The 8,448-nt window shown below is 31.6% G+C and overlaps 1 long non-coding RNA gene across 3 annotated transcripts; it reads right to left on the minus strand.

Annotated features, from left to right (window-relative positions):
• Positions 1–1,509: 1,509 nt before the first annotated feature.
• On the minus strand, positions 1,510–5,259 carry LOC111394707. Of its 3 annotated transcripts, none has more exons than XR_002702692.1 (3): positions 4,911–5,259; positions 2,155–4,814; positions 1,510–2,071 (listed from the first exon to the last, which is right to left on the minus strand). It is a non-coding gene; the product is annotated as an uncharacterized LOC111394707 (long non-coding RNA). The 3 variants fall into 3 exon arrangements; XR_002702691.1 differs by having other exon boundaries at positions 1,514–4,527; positions 4,637–4,814; positions 4,911–5,246; XR_002702690.1 differs by having other exon boundaries at positions 1,514–4,814; positions 4,911–5,244.
• Positions 5,260–8,448: the final 3,189 nt, after the last annotated feature.

Genomic DNA, 8,448 nt, shown 5'->3' on the forward strand with positions numbered 1-8,448 from the left:
GGGCCTGGGTTTTAGTTTCGGTTGGGTATGGATTTTGCATTTTGGCTTGGGCTTGGATTGTGCTGGGTTCAGAGGTGTTTGGATTTCAGTTTGGGTTGTTTACAGATTTGGGTTCGCTTTGGGCTTGGGCTGATTTATCTGATATTTCTTTCTTTTTTGGAGCATTTAAATGTATATGGACTTGCTTCTATGGAAGCAACTTCGGCAGCAGTGTGGGCATTTAGAGTGATAGTTCGACCCAAGAAGGGCGAGTCAGCAAGGTGAAGTCCATAAAATCAGATCAAAAGAACAGTTGATCACTGTGTGTATATAGAATTTGTAGAAATTTTGATACAGTTAAACTTGTAAAATTTGCTGGCAGAATGATGTATAAGTTGCTGATTTTGGTTCAATGCAATTTTAGTTCCATTAATCTCTTTCCCTCTTAACTAACAATGCACATGCTCTCACACACAACTGCATATTTACGTGAAGGGCTCAGGATAAATGATTTTTTTATCAATTTCCAAAATTCTGGGTTCATTTTTTTTTTATCTTTAATTATCACTTTTCACAGAATGTCAAAAATCTGACTTGTGATCAGATCACTTGGCAAGTACATTCTAGCATTGCAAAAAGTGGTAGGAGGATACTCTCATTACATAACAGATATTTTCCTCAGTATCATCAAACTATCCTTGTAATTACAATAAACAACACACTCACTTTTTTGGGTAATTACAATAAACAATTCACTCTCACTTCTTTGGATAACTAGTATGATGCACGTGCAATGCACGTGACAAGGTTTAGTTGACTATGTAATTGTGTAGATATGGAGAAAACACTCTTTTATATTAGTATTGAAAACATTTAATATACTAAGATAAATTTTAATACAACACTGTAATGTGTAAGCAAAGGGTGATATGCCTTGCTAAAGAGAGAATGAAGTTCAACCTATCTCGTCATTTTCAACTTGAGGTAAGGTCTTATGTCCCCTTCATTGTAGTTCATTGGTTATTAACCTATGTGTAAGGAATAGAGTCAAGCCGCCCATTTGTGTTTTGAGTAGGCATATAACTTAGATTTCAAAAATCACAAGCAAGTTGTTGAAAATAAACAAATAAAGATGTCATAAATTATGGAAATGGATATTGAGGTTGTTCTAGAATTCTCCAAATTTAGGCAAATTAATTTAAGGTTTTGCAAGTACCATTTCACAAAAAAAATGCAAAAATAGAACTTATAATTCTTAAATGCAAATAAAGCAAGGGTGACTACTTTTTTTTTTTTATGACCGTGAGTGTTCGAGTCAACTTATGTGCACCTCGACTAATCCTACGGGGTCCTGAAATTTACAGTCAGATACTCACCTCAGTGACTCTGAGGAAACGTGAACTGGTGATCATTGTGGAGCAAACCCAAGACCAAGCAAGGATGACTTAGGGAGAGAGAGGCAACAAAATCAGAGAATTAAATACTCAAGTTGTAGGGAAGAAGAAAATTAAACCAATATCAATCTACAAATGAGTAAAATGAATCAACCATCAATATACAATGTACTTGAAATTTCCCTGTATAATTTTCATAGACAGGAACATATATATTACAATGAGAAGTTGAAAAATTCAGCTTTATATTACAACAATCACAAGAAAATATATTATTTCGAGAAACAAAATATTTCCCATTTGGCATTTATACAAATGCCTTAAATTTGTCGAGAGAAGCAATGTATAAAGGAAAGGAGGAAAATTAAGGTGTTAGCTACAAATTACAAATGGGAACACTTGAGACATGGAGAAAAGCATATGGGGCCTCAAAGACCAAAATAAAGTTGGCCTTGCCAATGTCAATTCTGATTTCAAATGTATAGAACATTGTGACTTAATAGAAGAACCCACAAATAAATTCAAGTTTGTTTAACAAAAAACACCTCATGAATGAATTCAAGAAACTAAGACAACCACAGAGAGATATATAGAGAACTTACAAACATTTGTATTGAAAAAACAAAACATTACAAAAAAATTGCGAATCACTCTTCCATTATTGCTACACTGCAAACTCTTCAATAATGTCAGGTCTCCTACTCGTGGGCAAAATGAAGCTTCAAGATTGAATTTTTACCCACAAATGAAATTCTAAGTAAAGTAAGATTTATTCTTTTACCTATCTAATATTTATGGAAAATATAGTCCATTTATGCTCTCCCTCTGATCTAGCAACTGAAGAAAGCATAAACAAATGAAAGTAATTTAGACAAGTTAAGCTCCAAAAATTGCAATTTCTCATAAAATAATTAAAGAATGGAAAGATGGCATTAAAGCACCAATGCTTTTGCATGCTTGAATTATATTTGATTTCGGAACATCAACATTGCCATGAACTTCCTTGTACAATTAAAAGAAAATTTTGTATTAGGCCAAATATGCTAAAGTAGAAAGATGGACAGATCATGGAAAAGTGGGAAGAAGGTGACTAAACACAAATGCTATATTACTTGGAAGCAATACCTAGAAAGTAAATATTCCCTTAGTAGCTCACACATGTCATAACGTCTATAAAATGGAATGCAACTAAGATGTATTTTGATAGATTTGGATTTGGTTCATTCAATCTACCACTAAATCTACTGAGAGAAATATTAGATAGAAAAAGAAATCCTTTGTAATCCCATCAGTTCATGTAAACAAGATATCGATACACTGCTATACTGTGTTCAAAATATCAACAAATATATACACACACACACACACACACACACATATTTCTCTGTGATCATTTTCAGTAAAAGATGTGTCAAACCGAGAGTAACTGGAGTAATGCTTGTGGCAAAGCCCTTTCCTATACTTTACAATATATGCATTGGATTTTGATAACACATGGGATGCAGCAGGTGCAAAATAGTTGGTGGAAGTGATTTCTCCAAGCAAAAAAGATATGACAAAGAAGTAGATGAAATGCAATGATTATAGAATTACCATTGTGCCATTGATGTATTTGATGGCAGTATGCTAATGCTGTAATTTCAGTTCTTTAACACGATAAATACCAGATTTTTTCTTTTCCAAATTCTCATATTGGAATAGTCAAGTTCGTCAAAACAATAACAAAATTTCACATGGATAAAAAAGTCTCTTCCAAATGACTCTTCGATAAGATTAAAAAGGGATACCATCTATCATTTGCTTTACTCTATACAATGAATTGATCCTAAAGCTAGATAAAAACACAAAATATGCCTAACATATATACTGATTTCCCATCATCATGAGTTAAGAGACCAAATTAGAGCATGTTTAGGGTGGCTTATAAGTAAGATTATAAATATAAGAGAGTGAGCCTGTTAAACCTTTTCTTTCTCATATCTATAGTTGCCCACCCAAGCAAGATCTTAGTCGACCATAGGCACATTAGCATTTCAATTTCAGCGATCATCTTTAATTGAACAGTTCAAGAAAATTAATAATATGGGCAAGGTTATCAAAGCAGAGAAGAAAACAGAGCAACAAAAAGAGAGGATATATTACAATCTCGAAAAATTTTGAACATGATACTGAACTTCCAGCAAAAAGCATATTAGAAGAAAATGATAAAATGTAGAATTTTATGTTAAAATCAAGTACGATCGAGCTATTAGAAAATTTACACAACAAACTTGCGATTTTGTCCATTTATTTCCATATAATTGGTGATAAGAAGCCAGGACTAATAATTTCTCTTCAGCCCATGTATCTTTTTTAACTACTGGATCTAGATGATTGTGTCACGTTAAGATCATGTGCACCAACAGAACTTTAGAACGTAGGCTAGATCTCAACATCAGGTAAAAATATCAGAAGTTCAACTACATCATGTAGTCGAGTACATCTCTTGCTTTATTTGTGAAGAAAAATGTGCAAATGTCCCGAGAAGAATAATAAAAATAATTTTTTGAAGTTTAGGGAGTTACCAACACAGTTCATTTATTTTAATTGCAAATAAATTCCAATTTGTTAGAATCTACTACCAATAGTAGAGATGTATCCATACAAAACCCAATTCCTATAGTTCCTTAAGGGAAGAAATAATTGCGGATGAAACATTCTAATCAATCATATTATCATAACCAACTACTGGTCGGAAAAATGTCACCACAAAATCCAATTGCTTGAATTCATGATGCCAAGAGAAATTACAGTATAATTATTCAAAATCAAATACGAACTGCAAAAATGTATCCACACAAAATCCAATAGCTACAATTCATAAAAAGGAAGAGAAAATTGCAGATATAATATTCTAGTTAATCGGAATCAAATACGAAAAAGCTTCCACATCAAATTCAATTGCTAGAATTCACAGGAGAAACATAAAATTCCAAATAAAATAGTCAAATTAATTAGAATCAACTACTGATCGCAAAGATGTATTGTCAAGCGAAATGGGGAACCTGTACTTGACTGCACAAAGGGCTTTAAATTAACTTTGCAGGAGGTCGCAGCGTGATGGCAACAAATAGGATGGGCCTCATTTGATAACAGTTTGGAGCTCCTTAAGCATCTGGAGATCGTTCAGTAATAAAAAACATTTGAACATTTCAGATCGAAAAAAGTTCAAAAATAAATGTACCAAATTTATAAAAAAAAATTTTAAAAAGAAAATAACAAACCTTTCTACAGCCAGAAAGTTCTAGATGAAAATACGTGGAACAAATAATAAATGCATCAAAGGAAAAGGAAAATTATCATTTTTGGATCAACAAACCCAATAGATAAGACTCTTGCTTGGTTATATTTCGACCAAGTTCTTGCTCAATCTCATATATTAGACAATGAAAAGTTGAAACCCTGCCGAAAAAAATGTTTGAATTTTTAGGATGGTCCAAACAGTAAAATCCAACCACTATACATTCGATTCATAGTAGCAAATTAACATTTACTTACCAAAACTCTTTTTTCAATCATCCTCTCGATCGTATACTTTCTCGGCGATGAAAACTTCAAACCTCTACAAAAGAAAATAAAAACAAAAGATTAAGATTTTTTGAATGGTATCTCTAGCTAAATTAAGCAGTATATATAAAGAAATCGTCAGAGAAAAATAGAAAATAGAGAAGAAGTGATTCTGTGGGGGAAGTGAAACAAAGAAGAACGATAGTTTGTGCGTGAAAATGGAGAGAGTGAGAAGAAATGGGAGAGAGAAAGAAGCCTATAACAGATACGAAAGAAATTATGGTTGCGTGTGAGATTGTTGTAGCGATGTATGGCTCAGTTCAGATAGGAATGGTTTTTAAAGAAAAAAAACAGTTGTAAAGATAAACCCAAAACAATAAAAAAAATAAAAAAATGGCAACAAACAGTAGAATGACATGATTCCATAGAAACAGTACTACCAAAAAGGGCCTCTTTTAATATGTAGTGATTACAATAAACAATGTAATATGATATTTTCAAATTATGTCACTTTTTTTTAGTAATTGTCAATTTTATGAATTTTTGTCACTTTTTTTTTAGTGTTTGTTAGTTTTCAATCATTTTCTAGATTTCTATCACTTTTTTAGTGACACTAGTCGCTATCACGTGCGTTGCACGAATTTTGTATTTATCATATTTTTATTAGTGTATGAATTTTAGTTTTTTTGGAAAGTTTTTGAAGTAATATCTAAAAATATTTCCATGACATAAGAAAATAATTGTAAATTATTTTTATAATTGCAAGACAGTATGTTATCTAGAAAAAATATACTTGTATATTTCATACTTGAATAAGAAATATATAAACTATTTTGTTTGTATTCTTTGATAGTGTTGATATGATTGAATTGTATGTGAAGATTATATTTCTAAATTTTGCGTAATTCAATATTGTAAAATTGAAAAAAAAACTCTTCGTACAATGCGGAGAAAGTTGAATCAAGTGCGGAGTAAAAATAAAAAAAGGTTCGGAGAGGGAAAAACCTCTCCGTACAGTATGGAGAGGGTTGAACCATGTGCGGAAAATTGGAAAACTCTTCTCACAGTGGGAGGAAAAAAAAACCCTCTCCGCATAGTATGGAGAGCAAAAAAAACTCTCCGCACTGTGCGGAGAGAGTTAATCTCTTTGCACAGTGTGGAGAGTTGCTCCGCACCATGGCAAAACTCTCGGCAAAGTGCGGAGAGAAAAAAACTCACCGCACGGTGCATAAAGAGTTGAACCATGTGTGAAGTAAAAAAAAGTACGGAGAGAAAAAAAACCTCTCCCACAATGGGGAGAGAGTTGAATCATGTGTGGAGAGTTGAGAAACTCTTCGCACAGTGCGGATGAAAAAAAAATTCCTCACAATGCGGAGAGATGACAAATCAGCTCTCCACACAGTATAGAGAGAAAAAACTCTTCACACAGTGCGGAGAGTTGTTTTCAAATTCCTTAATTACAAGTCAAATTTCAAGATTGTAAATTTTTCATATGTACAATGAAACATAGTCGAGAAATATGACTCAAAATCAATTATGTCTTTAAATTCTAGTCACATCTCAATTTCTGAGCATGCAAATCATATTTACGGTATTGGAAAGGAGCTTTCTCGTGATTCATGCAATGAAATAATATGTGAGTTGTGCAAAGAAGGGGATATTGATAGTACCATGACATTGCTTTCACAAATGGAGGCTTTAGGGTACCACCCAAATTTAATATTTTACATTTGCTTGATAACAGCTCTTGGACATTAGAAGCGGATACAATTTTTAATGAAATTATACTTTCGGGTTGTAAGTCAAGAATTAAAGTGTTCAATGCATTGCTCAAAAGTTGTTTAAAAAAAGACCTCTTGAAACTTGCAGATAAAGTTCCGAGAGCTTTTGTTTTTCTCTTCACACTGTGCGGAGAGATAGTTTGCCATCTCTCTACACTTTGCGAAGTCTTTTATTTTGCTCATGTGCGAAATTTTTTTTTTGTCACTTGGAGTTTATATACACTAAAATTATTATTATTTTTTATGTTGTTGGCATGATGCGTGTGTGGAATAATATTTGTCAATCATCATAAACAAAATTTTTCAAAAAAATCATAATAAATCTTCTTATTACGCTAATAAAATTACAATAAATTTTTTTTTTTTACAAATAACATAAAAAATCATTTTTATCTTAAAAAAAACACATTTAAAAATTAGCAATTTCATAGCCACTTTTTTTTTTAATTCTCAGAAATACAATTATAAAAAAGGAAACAATATTAAATTACAACATTTAATATTTAAGAAATTCAATATTAAATAAATTTTATACATTTATAACAAATTATAAATCCATATATGCAGCTTATTGTATTTGCAGGTTGCTTACCGTATATGCTGCATATCGTATTTACAGCTTAACGTATTTGCATCCTACCATATTTGTACCTTATCGTATTTGTACCTTACCGTATACGCTACCTACCGTATTTTGCAACTTATTGTATTTGCAACCTACCATATTTGCAAATAACTTACCATATTTTCACCTTGTCGTATTTGCAGCTTACCGTATATGCTGCCTACTGTATTTGCAGTTTACTGTATTTTTATATACCGATTTTTGCACTTACAAATACCGAGAATGTAGAACACCGTAAATTTACTTACCAAACCAAATTTCAAAAAAAAAATTCAAATTTTTATTTTTTCAATATAAGCATAAAATAAATATTAAATATATATGAAGCACAAAATATAAATGCATATGAATATGATGCTCATTCTTCAATTTTCCAATATTAAATTACACAAAATTTAGAAATATAATCGTCATATTCAACTCAATCATATCAACACTATCAAAGAATACAAGTAAAATAATTTGTATAATCTCGTTTATTTCTTATTCAAGTATGAAATATACAAGTATATTTTTTCTAGATAACACAATATTGTTATGCAATTGTAAAAATAATTTACAATTATTTTCTTATATCATGAAAATATTTCTAGATATTGTTTCAAAAATTTTCCAAAAAGCTAAAATTCATACATTAATAAAAATACGATAAATGCAAAAGTCATGCAACGCAAGTGATAGTTACTGTGAGGAGGTTTTTTTTTTTTTTTTTTAACTTCGCACTGTATGAAGAGTTTGCCAACTCTCCGTACTGTGCGAAGTTTTTTTTAACTTTTTTTTACTCCGCACTGTACGGAGAGTCCGCACTTTGTGAGGATAGTGTCCGCACAAAATGCCATATCTCCGCATTGTGCGAAGAGTTTTGCCATGATATTTGCCATCTCTCCGCACTGTACGTAGAGTTTGTCAATTCTCCGCACATGGTTTGCCATCTCTCTGTATTATGCGGAGAGTTTTTTCTTCCTTTTTTACTCCATTTGTTATCTCTCTGCACTGTGCGAAGAGTTTATTTGTTTATTTATTTTTAAAACTCATGTGCAAAGAGTTTTTTTTCTCATAGCAGTTTATATTTACTAAAATTATTATTATTTTCTTAATGTTAGTGGCATGATGTGTAGAAGAA

The sequence above is a fragment of the Olea europaea genome, chromosome 5, assembly GCF_002742605.1.
Source record: "Olea europaea var. sylvestris chromosome 5, O_europaea_v1, whole genome shotgun sequence".
In the NCBI taxonomy this organism is placed as follows: Eukaryota; Viridiplantae; Streptophyta; class Magnoliopsida; order Lamiales; family Oleaceae; genus Olea; species Olea europaea.